The 12,941-nt window shown below is 41.1% G+C and overlaps 1 long non-coding RNA gene across 6 annotated transcripts in view; it reads left to right on the plus strand.

Moving 5' to 3' along the window:
- Window positions 1–12,941, plus strand: part of LOC119864174 — a 46,274-nt gene that overhangs the window by 2,758 nt on the left and 30,575 nt on the right. The window lies entirely within an intron of this gene.

A 12,941-nucleotide genomic window follows, 5' to 3' on the forward strand; every position in this document is an offset into this window, starting at 1 on the left:
GTTCTTTTTTTTTTTTTTTTAAAGATTTTATTTATTCATGAGAGACACAGAGAAAGAGGCAGAGACACAGGCAGAGGGAGAAGCAGGCTCCATGCAGGGAGCCCAATGCAGGACTCAATCCCAGGACTCCACGATCACGGATCACGCCTTGGGCCGAAGGCAGACACTCAGCCGCTGAGCCACCTGGGCATCCCTAAGCTAATGTTCTTGAAGATGCTTTAATAACCTTCCATTTATATAGCACTGTTTACACTAAGAGAAAAAAAGGGTGGGTATCAGAGAGCTTGTTTGACTTGTTTTGTTGGTCTATGTTTGGGAGTGCTGAAACATAAGGTATGATTGTACAGAACGTTGAAGAGTAAAATTCTAGAGTAACAGTAAAGAACGAGCCCATAGGGGTGCCTGGCTGGGTCCATTGGTGGAGCATGTGACTCTTGATCTCAGGGTCCTAAGTTCAAGTCCCACATGTGGCATGGAACTTACTTTAAAATTGTTGTTTGATTACAAAAAAAGTACATAAAACTTAGCATGATAAGTTATTCATATAAACAACATAGTTCAGCAAGATATAAATTTTTTTAAATGAACAGAACTTCAATTTGGATGGGGAAAAGTGAACCAATAGTATTACCTATAAGAGAAGAACAGTTGACTGGGGTGCCTGACGGGCTCAGTTGGTGGAGTGTGCAACTCTTAATCTCGGGGTTATAAATTTGAGACTGAGGTGTAGAGATTACTTAAAAATTCTTTTAAAGAGCGAGCAGTTGACCAAGAAGCCAGAGACTGCTATGATATCCAAAATGCTAGTAAGTATGAATGAACTGTTAATAACTGATCAGGATAGTGTCCACTAGACTTCAGCAAATTTGATAAGTAGGGGCACCAGGGTGGCTCTGTCCGTTAAGCATCCAGCTCTTGGTTTCAGCTCAAGTCATGAGATTGAGCTCTCGGTTGGGCTCTGTGCTTAGTGTGGAGTCTGCTTGAAATCTTCTCTCTCAAATCTTTTTTAAAAAGCGGGATCCCTGGGTGGCGCAGTGGTTTAGCGCCTGCCTTTGACCCAGGGCGGGATCCTGGAGACCCGGGATCGAATCCCACGTCGGGCTCCTGGTGCATGGAGCCTGCTTCTCCCTCTGCCTGTGTCTCTGCCTCTCTCTCTCTGTGACTATCATAAATAAATAAAAAAAAAAAAAATTAAAAAAAAAATCTTTTTTAAAAAGCTTGATAAATAGAAGTAGATGGGAAAGGCAGTAGAATATGGTGATTAGGTAGATGAACTTGAGAGTTAAAGACCGGGGGCTCCAAGCCCAGTGCTGTCATTTCCCAGTTGCAAGACTTTAGGCAGATGACCTAATCTTTGTGGCTGACTTGCTTCCTTTGTAGAATAGGGTTAATAATAGTACCTGTCTTTAGGGTTGTGAGAATTAAATGTTTTTATTCATCTGAAGTACTTAGTACTGTCTGGCAGCCAGTAAGCCCTCATTAAATGACAGTTCTTATTATCAAGGTAATTACTCTAGTCCTTGCTTCTTAAGGTGGTAGTTAAGATTAAATGAGATAATGAACATTACATGATAGCTACAACGTTATTATTACCTGTAAAAATGAATTGGAGATAGGTTTTGAAGAGAGGTCAGTTGGGCTGATTTAAACCCATTAGCACGCTGATACACAAAGCAAAACTATGTTGAGCTAAGACTCTGACTTCTTTGTATTGGAAGCAGTTGTGTGATCTGCCCTCAAACTGAGTCAGTAGCCATAACTGCAGCTGCACATAGTCCCAGCTTCCTCCCCTCCCTACCAGCTCTTGAAACTGAGCTCTAACATAATACCACAGCCAAGCCTTATCAAGTATGGCAGCTGGCTTTCCAAACACCGTAAAAAACTGGGCAAGAGACAAATACAGGGAATAAGAAGGTTAAACCACAAGGAGTATTGCTGATTGAAGGCATTTCCCCAGTCATCCTTTGAGTCCCAGAAATACACATAACCCAACTGGATAGGAGTACTTTAATCTAGAGAGTTCCTGCAGCCTCTCTCCCCTTCTGAGGAGGCATATTTTGCACTGGGTAACCTTTGAGTTGGATGGGCCTACTTCTCTCTCCAGAGCCTCTGCTAAGAGATAATTGCCTTTTTTTTTTTTTTTAATAAGCTTACTCTTGAAAGACTGCTTAGAATATTACACTGCTTGATAGCTGTGCCATGTTTGTAAGCAAACAGTCTGTGAGATTGTTTCCTAGACCTGAGAAAGCTTTCATCCAAAGTCCAGCTGCCACTCCATGCCAGTTAGAAAGGGCTTTCAGGCTTCCCTGGTATACATGGCTTGTAAATAGGCCCTGTTACTGTTTAAGTAAAGGTCTGTTGCTATCAAATATATTTTACATCATAGCCCAGTACATAAACACAAACACATATGTATCACACATGGAAGTGTCATAAAGCTGTTTACCCTTGCTATATCCAATTCCCTCTGCTGTTTCTATTTTCTTCTGTCCCTTTGAAAAAGCTTGCTGGTTATGACTCATTAAAATGTCAAAGTGCACTAATGACTTGGAATTTAAGTTTGAAAGCCACTGCTTTATATCTCCATGTTGTTTTGAAGAATTTATTCTATTCTAGAAATGTCAGAGAAGAAGGATAAATCTTGGCACCAGGAAGACTTCATTCTTGTGTGGTTGTGCAAAGGGATGATAAGGAAGATAGATATCCAAGACTGAAGAATGCCAGGAACCTCAAGAACAGGGCTACTTGGAGTCTCTTTCCTGTAATTGGTAATAGCTACCTCCCCAGAACTGGGTCTCCAAATGAACAAAAGCAGTTTCTTGGCACTAATGTAACACCCACCTATACCTCAATTGAAATGCTGGGCGGAGATTTGGAATTCTTACTCCTACCTTAAAGCCTACCTACCCGTCAGGTGATTGCCCATATGCCACTTTCTCCATCAAGCCTTCTCTGATTCATTCCTGTGGCAGGTAATTAGAGAAACTATGAGCTTTGGAACCAGCCGGAATTGGGCTCAAATCCCAACCCTCCCTGAGAGACATTTGTTAAATTGGACATTCACGTAAGCTCAATATCTGTATCCATGAAATGGGGATACTGATCATTCTTCTTACAGAATTGTTCTGGAGATGAAAGGAGATGACATCTACAAAGGCTCTTTATTACTTGCCACATAACAGGCCTTCTGTAAGTGTCATTTCCTTCATTCATCTTGATAATTACTGTCTCTTCAAAACGTCCAGGCATGGGATGTCTGGGTGGCTCAGTGGTTGAGCACTTTGGCCCAGGACGTGATCCTGGAGTCCCAGGATTGAGTCCCGCGTTGGGCTCCCTGCATGGGAGCCTGCTTCTCCCTCTGCCTGTGTGTCTCTCTCTCTGATGTATCATGAATAAATATAAAATCTTTTTAAAAACTTGTTAAAAAAAAAAAAAAAAGTCCAGGCACTGTTTCTCCTAGGACCTGACTCTGTACTTGATATTGTATCAGCAGGCTTATTTTGTCTACCCTACACTCCAGCTCCTGAGGATAGAGCCCGTTGGCCATCTGTATTTGTATAACACACAGTATGTAGCAGAAAGTACTCACAAAGTATTTGTTGACTTATTGAAGAATGTCAAAAATAATACGGCCTTGTCGAAATAAGACTTGTATAAAACTTTTGCACATAAATGTGGCAAACAACTGGATGAAAGCTTACAATATAAATATGATAGGAGGACACTGACCACTAGGCTTGTAAAGAATCAGTGACAGTTGGAAGCCTGGGTGGCTCAGCGGTTGAGCACCTGCCTTCAGCCCAGGTCATGATCCTGGAGTACCGGGATCGAGTCCCACATCGGGCTCCCTGCATGGAGCCTGCTTCTCCCTCTGCCTACGTCTCTGCCTCTCTCTGTGTGTGTGTCTCTCATGAATAAATAAATAAAATCTTTAAAAAAAAAAAAAAAGTGACAGTTTATCACACCAGTATTCAGAGTTCATTCGATAAAATGAGCAGAGAACACGTAATGCCAGAAGGTAGTCGGCCAGGTCTTCAAACATAAACTCAGAAGCGCAAGCTTCTCTTGAGTGAGAAAACTGTGTGTGTTTATACATATCTACATATACAACGATGAAGTCTAACCAACTAGGAGGGAAATTACAGTTTAAAACTAAGAAAGTGAATCATTTTGGTAAATAATTTATTCCACCGTATTGATTAGTGCCAGACACTCATCTAGTCACTTTAAATAGATCAGTGAACAAAATAAGTAACCAGCCTTGGCTGTGTGAAACTTAACTTTCTAGTGAAATAGAGCTGGTTTAGATATGTAAGTTGACTAATACTATGGAAATTATGCCTGAGAATAGAATGTAAATGTTATGAACCTGAACAAAATATAACTGAACAATCGTGAACAGGTCACAGAAAGCACATGGCTACTAGTTTTTTGGGAATCATCAACTTTTACTTTTTTTTTTTTAAGATTTATTTATTTATTCATGAGATGGGACTCGATCCCAGGACCCTGGGATCACAACCTTAGCAAAAGGCAGATGCTCAACCACTGAGTCATCCAGGTATCCCTTTTATTGTCTAAAGTTGAAAAGCAGTTAAAAATATTAAGCATAACAACTCCAACTTCTGAGAGGTTTTCATAATTTCTTAACCTACAAAGAGCTTTTAGAACGTAGCACCCCTACATTAAAGGAAAAAGTTTTCTACTTCATATTCTTTTGTTGCATCAAATTCAAGTAAAAGTCATTAAAATTAGAATATTTTAGTTAAAAATAGCATCTATCATAGGGCAGTCAGGGTCTAACCAGAAACTGCTTCAAGTATTTTCAGTGAGGGAATTTAGTGCAAGGAATTGATGATACAGGTAATAGAAAAGCTGAGAAGCCAAATATAACCAATGAGATAACCTGGTGATTAGTTTAAGAGCCAGAAGCCACTGAGGCTGAAGGGACAAAGGGAGAAAGTGTTCCCCGAGTCACAGGAGAGCCGGGGGTGGGTAGAGAAAACACGGCTGGCTGCCCCTCAAGAATAAGCACTTGCTTCTCCCTTTCTTGTACCTTCTCGTTTCCCAGTAGTCCTCCATTAGTTGACCCCAGCCAGATGCCAGCCTGTTAGGATCAAAACCCGAGCAGTACCGATGGAGTAGAGGTAGGGCAATGAATGGGCATACAGGCCTTGGTCACATGTAGAGTACCCGGTTATTCTTCTAAAAGTATTGCTACCTATCTCCCCATATAGACGTGTATATAGCTGTACTTACTGTGTACCTAGTATTACGAATAGTTTACGGGCAGCCCGGGTGGTTCAGCGGTTTAGGGCCGCCTTCAGCCCAGGGCCTGATCCTGGAGACCCGGGATCAAGTCCCACGTCGGGCTCTCTGCATGGAGCCTGCTTGTGTCTCTGCTTCTCTCTCTCTCTCGTCTCTCATGAATAAATAAATAAAATATTTTTAAAAAATAGTTCTATGTAGACTGATTTTGAGTGATTCTTGCAACTTTATATTTTTCTGCACTGTTTGAGGATTTTCTTTTAAGTTGGAATTTAAAAATTTTCATCCACATATTTTGATGAGACCAACAATGAACATAAGTTTAAAACTATGGTAAATTTAGGCAGAGTTCTAAGATTATAAACATACAGTTTTTCCAGTATTGTTACCATGTAATAATATGGTAATTTCTTTTTTTTTAATATGGTAATTTCTGCAACTGATCAGCTTTCTGATTCTACTCAGGTAAGAAGTTTGAATTAAATCTGAGGCCATTGGGACGCCTGGGTGGCTCAGCCAGTTGGCCCCTGCCTTGGGCCCAGGGTGTGATCCCAGGGTCCGGGATCAAGCCCACATCGGGCTTTGCATGGAGCCTGCTTCTCTCTCTCTCTCTGTCATAAATAAATGAAATCTTTAAAAAAAATAAATCTGAGGCCATTAATCATGCCTTATAATTTCGTAATAGCATTTCTCCCATTTCACTGGTAAATATCTTTGTATATCTTAAGAGTTAATAGGGTCACAATGTCATTATCATGTTGTCTCTTCAAAAAGTCAGTGTCCTGGGGGAAAATGTGTAGGAGGACTTTTCTAGATGAATAAGACCAAAGAGCTATACCAACTAAATGCAGTGCCTAAAGCTTCATTTGATCCAAATTCAGAGGGAAACAGCTATAGAAGATATTGGGGAAAATTCAATATGAATTGGCTAAAAGATGATATAAGGGAGGGATTTATTTTCATAATAATGATATTTTGGTTAGATGCATGCTGGTGGGTAGAAAATCATGATGTCCACGAGATACTTTGAACAAAAAATATATAGCTAGGTAGGCATATAAACGTGTAGATAAGGCAAATGTGGCAATTAATCCAGGCAGTGGTGTTATGTTTTCTTCTTTCAACTTTTCTGGTGTTTAAAATACTATATAATAAAAAGGGGAAAAAAACTCCAGACAAACCCATTTGCAACAAAAATACATGTAAGCCAAAGAAAACAATATCTGGTGTTATGGACTGAATCTTTGAGTCCCCCTCAAAACAATTCAAAGGATGAAGCTTTGACACCCCCAGTGTGTTGGTGTTTGGAGGTGAAGCCTTTGGGAGGTAATTAAGAGTAGACGAGGTCATGCGGGTGGTCATCCCTCATGATGGGATTAGTATCCCCTATAGGAAGTGTCACCAGAGAACAGGTCCCTTCTCTCTTTGCACATTCAGCAAGGAAGGGCCATGTGAGCACGCGGTGAGAAGGAAGCCAGGAGAGCGCTTTCATCAGAGCCTGACCGTGCTGGCACCCTGATCTCAGACTCCTAGCTTCCAGAAGAGTGAGGAAATACATTTCTGTTGTTAAGCCCCCAGGCCCCAGTATTTTGTTATGGCAACCAGAGCTGATTAATACATTTTGGTATCAGGAAGTGGGTGCTGCTATATCAAATACCTAAATATGTGGAAGTGGCTCTGGAAACCTTGGAAGATCTTTGAGGTGCATGCTAGGCATGTGGACATTTAGGGTGATTCTGGTAAGGTTGCAGAGAAATGAGCATGTAATCGGGAGAATGTTTACTGGAGGAAAAGCAAGCCTTTATTGTAAAGTGACAATTTGGCGAGACTTGTGTTTTGGTGTTTTGTGGAAGGTAGAACTTGTGATGAAATTGGATACTTAGGTTTCCAGCAATGAACAGAGGAGCAGCTTAGTTCCTCCTGACTGCTCATAGTGAAATGCAAAATGAGAGGGATGAAGGAGTGAAGCGAAGAGGAACCAGAATTTGATTTGGGAAATTCTCAGCCTATCCATATTGCATAAAATGAGAAAGCTTTTTTTGGAAAAGAACACTAAAGGTGAGGCTCAACAGTCATCTGACCCTGATCATGGGTGCCATAATTTGTGGACTTCATCAGCCATCCCAACAGAAGCCTGACATAGAAATAGGATTGTACCAGCAGAGACACTGCCAGTGTGAACTGAAGGCGATAGAAAAGACAAGGTGGAGTGAAGGATGGCTATTGGACACCTTGGACTTTACAGGATGAGACTATGGGGCTATTTGGCCCTGGTTGTGTATGCTATCCTTCAAGAACAGAGAAAAAGGACCTGACTGGTGATTTCAGAGATCAGCAAGGCTGTCTCCACCTCAGTTTCAAAGACGAAGACTGCTCAGCAGAGCTGCATGGACAGCACCCCCACAGAGAGCCATATGGGGGCGGGGCTGTCCACCCCACCCAGGGCGGCGGGCTGTGGGGGGTGGAGGGGGCTCTAGTGGGCCCTGGAGGGCAGAGTATTGAACCAAAGTGGATTATTCTACAGCCTTAAGAGCTAATGGAATTTGCCTTGTTAAGTTCTGGACTTGCTTGGAACCCATCACCTCTTCCTTCTTTTCTATTTCTCCCTTTGGAAATGGAATGTCTATCCTACACCAGTCCTACCAATGTATTAGGGAAGTGCATAACTTGTCTGGTTTCACAGGTTCACAGCCAGAGAGGAATTTCACCTCAGGATGATTCCTATCTAGAGCCTCACCCATACCTAATCTAGATGATACTTAGATGAGACTTTGGGCTTTAGACTTCAGAGTTGATGGAATGAGGGAAGATGCAGAGTCATTGGGGTGGAATGAATGTGCCTTGCATATGATAAGGAAGTGAATTTTAGTGGTCTAGGGGCAGAATGTTCCAGGCTGAATATCTATGCCCTCCCCAAATTCGTATTTTGAAGTCCTATCCTTCAATGTGATGGTGTTTGGAAGTGGAGCCATTAAAAGGCAATTAGGAGTAGATTGAAATGAGGGTTAGGGCCCTTGTGATAGGATTAGTACTCTTAGAAACAGAGACAGCCAAAGAACTGGCTCTTGTACATGCATCCAGGAAAGGCTCTGTGAGCCAGAGAATTCTCACCAGAACCCAACCACCAGATCTCCAACTTCCAGCTTCCAGAAATGTGAGGAAATAAATTTCTGCTGTGTAAGCCACTCTGTCTGTGGTACTTTGTTATGGGAGCCCCAGGTGACTAAGACATCTGGGAATGACTTGATTTTCCCAAGTTAACATAGAAAAACCCTGACAGCACCAAGAGATCTACTCCACAGAAGAAAGGCACTCCTGTGAACTGAACTTCTCCTTGAGATGGTAGAGAGTGATACCGTCCTCCTTTGTCAGGAATAAAGGCTCCTGATGCTTAGAGTGGAGTCTGAGCTTTCTACTTTGATGTGTGGGGCAGGAGAGCATCAGCCCTCACCCCATTAAATTATCCCACGCACTGTGAATATTTGCTTATCTCGCAACTAAAGACGAAATGCAGGCCTGGCCCGCCTGCATCGTGGACACCAGAGGAATGAACCTTGTCTGCCCAGCGTCCAGTGCGAAACATTTCTTTGGCCCTTCCTAATGCCTCCAGGGACAACTGAGCCGCTTCCTTGGAACCTGTTAGGAGCTAAGTCCTCCTAGCCACCTCCCAGGTGCTAAACCACACCATCAACAGCAGTATATAAACGCATTGCGCTGAATTCTTCATTAACAGAATGTACTCAGTATTTCAGCTCAATAGGTAAGGGCTTGGACTCCAAATGTCGCTCTGCCATTTACCTCCTGAGAGGCAACTCTTAAGCTTTCCTTGTCTCAGTTTCCATATTTTGCAAAATGGGGGTAGTGGTTCCCACCTCTTAGTATTGTTTTGGAGATTAAATTAGTCAGTGGATTTAAGAAATTAGCATCACATCCAACACACTGCCTAACCAGAATAACCGTTAGCCAGCTTCATTTTCATCACTACCTTTGACAGGTAGATAAAAAATTCTAGCTGTTTTGGAGACGATGTCCGCTAGGTGGCACCAGCCACAGGTAAATAAAATCTCCCGCATCCACAGTATTTCTTTCATGAGTTTGGAAGTTACAGAAGAGACAGAGATTAATACTGCAATGGTGAGGGATCCCTGGGTGGCGCAGCGGTTTGGCGCCTGCCTTTGGCCCAGGGCGCGATCCTCTGCCTATGTCTCTGCCTCTCTCTCTCTCTCTCTCTCTCTCTCTCTGTGACTATCATAAATAAATTTTTAAAAATTTTTAAAAAATACTGCAATGGTGATAAGGCAATATGCACACACGATACACTTGGCCCAAAACTAAGGGTTTGATTCATAGTAATTTCCTAAAGCGATCATCTAAAACAATTACAAGTCATACATGTTCTAGTTTGATTCCCAGACCCTAGGAGATTCTGATGCTGGGGATCCACAGAGAAATTTTGGACAAACGTTCCTATTCTGTTTCCAGGTGGGTGTGATGCTGGGTCAGGTTTGGGTAACAACTGGGGCTTTTTTGCAGAGGTCAGTTCCTCCAGCTTTTGTTCTGCTGAGCTGGGTATGATTAGAGAAGGACCCTGCCGGAGGCCAGAGATCTCTGTGTGCTGTGGAAGGAAACTTCTGGAAGGACAGAGAAGGGAACAGACTGCCGACATAGGGGCAGAAACTTGGTTGGAAGTGCAGAAGAGTTCAAATAGGGCTTTTCGAAAGTTTTCCTGTGTGATGAGGAATATCAACAGTGCTTTTGCAATTACATGAGCTTTTCTGACATCTGAGAAGATGATCTCAAGGTAGATAGAGCAAGAACAAAATAGGCTGGGCGTTTGAGTTACAACACCCTTTTACTTTTCTTTCTTGTCATTCCCTTCTGTTTATCCCTAAGCTTTCAAATAAAATCTTACTTCAGATATCTTAGTTATATTTTAGGGAATTAAGGGAGAGGTTTGTGTCCATCTCTGGGCTGAATTATTGCACTTCCAGAAGTAGGGTGATAGGGTTTGTGCAATGTGAACATACTCCATGGAAATCCTAATACTTAGAGAAATCAGATAAAAAGTCTGGAATTCCTACAATTTCATAAGATAGATTTTGTCATTTGAATATCAAAGAGCAGGACAATCCACGACAATTGGCTATGATCACACCCTGAGCCAGCTGAAGACCTAGGAGCTACAGGCGGATCCAGAGCAGGGAGGCGTTGACAAAGCTTAACAGTGCAGAAGTGAAGAGGATCTGGAAAGAAATGCGGAAGAGTTGGCTAAGAGGAGAAGTTGAAAAGAGTAGTTTGGGAAGTGATGTTTCTGCACTTCAGGACTCAGAAAGAAAGGCCCACCCCCTTGGACTTCCTGACCTCTACCCACACCTGTCCTTACTTCCTTTGTGTGTGTGTTGGGGGGCAGGTCAACACTCCCGGTTTTGTAAATAAACCAAATCTACTCTAGTCCATGCCCCACCCGCTACCCTTTCTCTTGCATCTTCACTTCTCTCTTTGCTGGCTCTGTTCTCACAAACAAAAAATGGTGAAGTCTCTACCTTTTAAAAACCGAAACTCTGTTCGTTTTGCATCTTATAGTTCACTACCTTGTTCTTTCTTCCCTTTGCCACCAGCTTCTGGAAAGAGCAGTCTCCACCACCTCTCTTCCCTTGCTCCTCCCTCCCTGCAATCTGGCCATTTAGCCAACACCTGACTGCCAACGCTCCTCCTGAGGTTACCAGTGAAGTTCACATCTGTGTCGTTGGGTGGGTCTCAGCCCAGGTCTCACTAAGCTATCAGCAGCATTTGCAACTTTATTTATTTATTGTATCAATAATGAAGTAATGTATGTTATATAATTATATAGATAATTTATATAAGATTATGTGAATACAATTATTCAGTAACTATTGAGTACCTGCTATTGACTGACACTGTTCTAGGTCCTGTGGTGTAGAGGTAGATGAGGTCCTGTCTCAAGGGTGTAGCCAGGTTGTAACATAAGAGTTATCTGTCCTGGGCCACGTCAAGAGGCATGGTGAGCCCCACAACTTTGGTTGATGGGACAGCATGTCTTCATACAGGTGCCAACCTTTGCCTAACTACTCTGCTTGCTTTGCGATGGAATTTTAGACTGCTTGCTTCAATGTTATTTTCATCATATTAACTCTTTTATCAACAACACTCTCTTAAAGTTGCTGAAAATGTGATACTTTGAGAGGAAATAAGCACCGCTTATGCTTCTCAATCCTTATCCTCTCCCCTACCTAAGCTTTCCTTGTATCTTCTTGCAACTTGCTTTGTATTGGAGTGGGGGGACACTCACAGTGTACAGGTAAACAATAATTAGAATTGTAAATGCCCTATCACTTCTTAGTCTTTTGGCTAAGATCAAGTGTAGATAATTGCTTTTTTTTTTTTTTTTTTGGTTTTTTTTTTTTAATGAAATAATACCACTTTTAATACCAAATAAAATAATAAAACCAAATAAAATAATACCAAATTTTACATGAAATAAAGATAGCACTTTATCTACAGTAAACACACAATTACAAGGATGAAGTACAAGCACTCATTCACATTTTTTTTTTTTTTAACAATTCATTTTTATTGGCAGGCATTGTATTTCCTAGTTTCAATTTGTCAGTTTTACTTCTTTAGTATTTTTAACCAAAAGAAAGAGAAAAATAGTTTTAACATTCTAAATGTAATTTTTTTTTCACAGCCACATATTTTTGTTTTGATTTTAAAAAGCTGTGCCTATCCCAAGGTCTAAATTTTATATGTAGTATGTTTTTTTATTATTCACTTCTGGATGGTTTTAAATTCCCATTAGGATTTCTTTTTAAATTATGATTTATTTAAATATCAGTATATAATGATTTAATTTCTAATTATTCAGGAAAATTCTGTATATCTTTTGCTATATACTTTTTGATATATTTACTTATTTTTTTACTAACAACTTTTTAAAAGATTTTTTTTATATATTTAGTTTTTAAAGTTGTATTTAAATTCAGTTAATCAACACATAATGTATTATTGCTTTCAGAGTTAGAGGTTTCAGAGTAAGACTGATTCATCAGTCTTATATAACACCCGGTGCTCATGACATCACTTGTCCTCCTTAATATCCATCACCCAGTTACCTCATCTCCCACCCCCTTCCCCTCCAGGAACCCTCAGTTTGTTTCCTATGATTAAGAGTCTCTTATGGTTTGTCTCCCTCTCGATTTCATCTTTTTTTTTTTTTTTTAGATTTGTTTTTTTTTATTTTTTATTTTTTATTGGTGTTCAATTTACTAACATACAGAATAACCCCTAGTGCCCGTCACCCATTCACTCCCACCCCCCGCCCTCCTCCCCTTCCAACACCCCTAGTTCGTTTCCCAGAGTTAGGAGTCTTTACGTTCTGTCTCCCTTTCTGATATTTCCCACACATTTCTTCCCCCTTCCCTTATATTCCCTTTAACTATTATTTATATTCCCCAAATGAATGAGAACATATAATGTTTGTCCTTCTCCGACTGGCTTACTTCACTCAGCATAATACCCTCCAGATAATTGCTTTTTTTGTGTGTGTTTTTTTTTTTTTTTTTTTAAGATTTTGTTTATTTAGTCATGAGAAACAGAGAGGCAGAGACCTTGGTAGAGGGAGAGGCTCTCCTGTGGGGAGCCCAATGTGGGAC

This window comes from Canis lupus, chromosome 18, assembly GCF_011100685.1.
Source record: "Canis lupus familiaris isolate Mischka breed German Shepherd chromosome 18, alternate assembly UU_Cfam_GSD_1.0, whole genome shotgun sequence".
NCBI classification, from domain to species: Eukaryota; Metazoa; Chordata; class Mammalia; order Carnivora; family Canidae; genus Canis; species Canis lupus.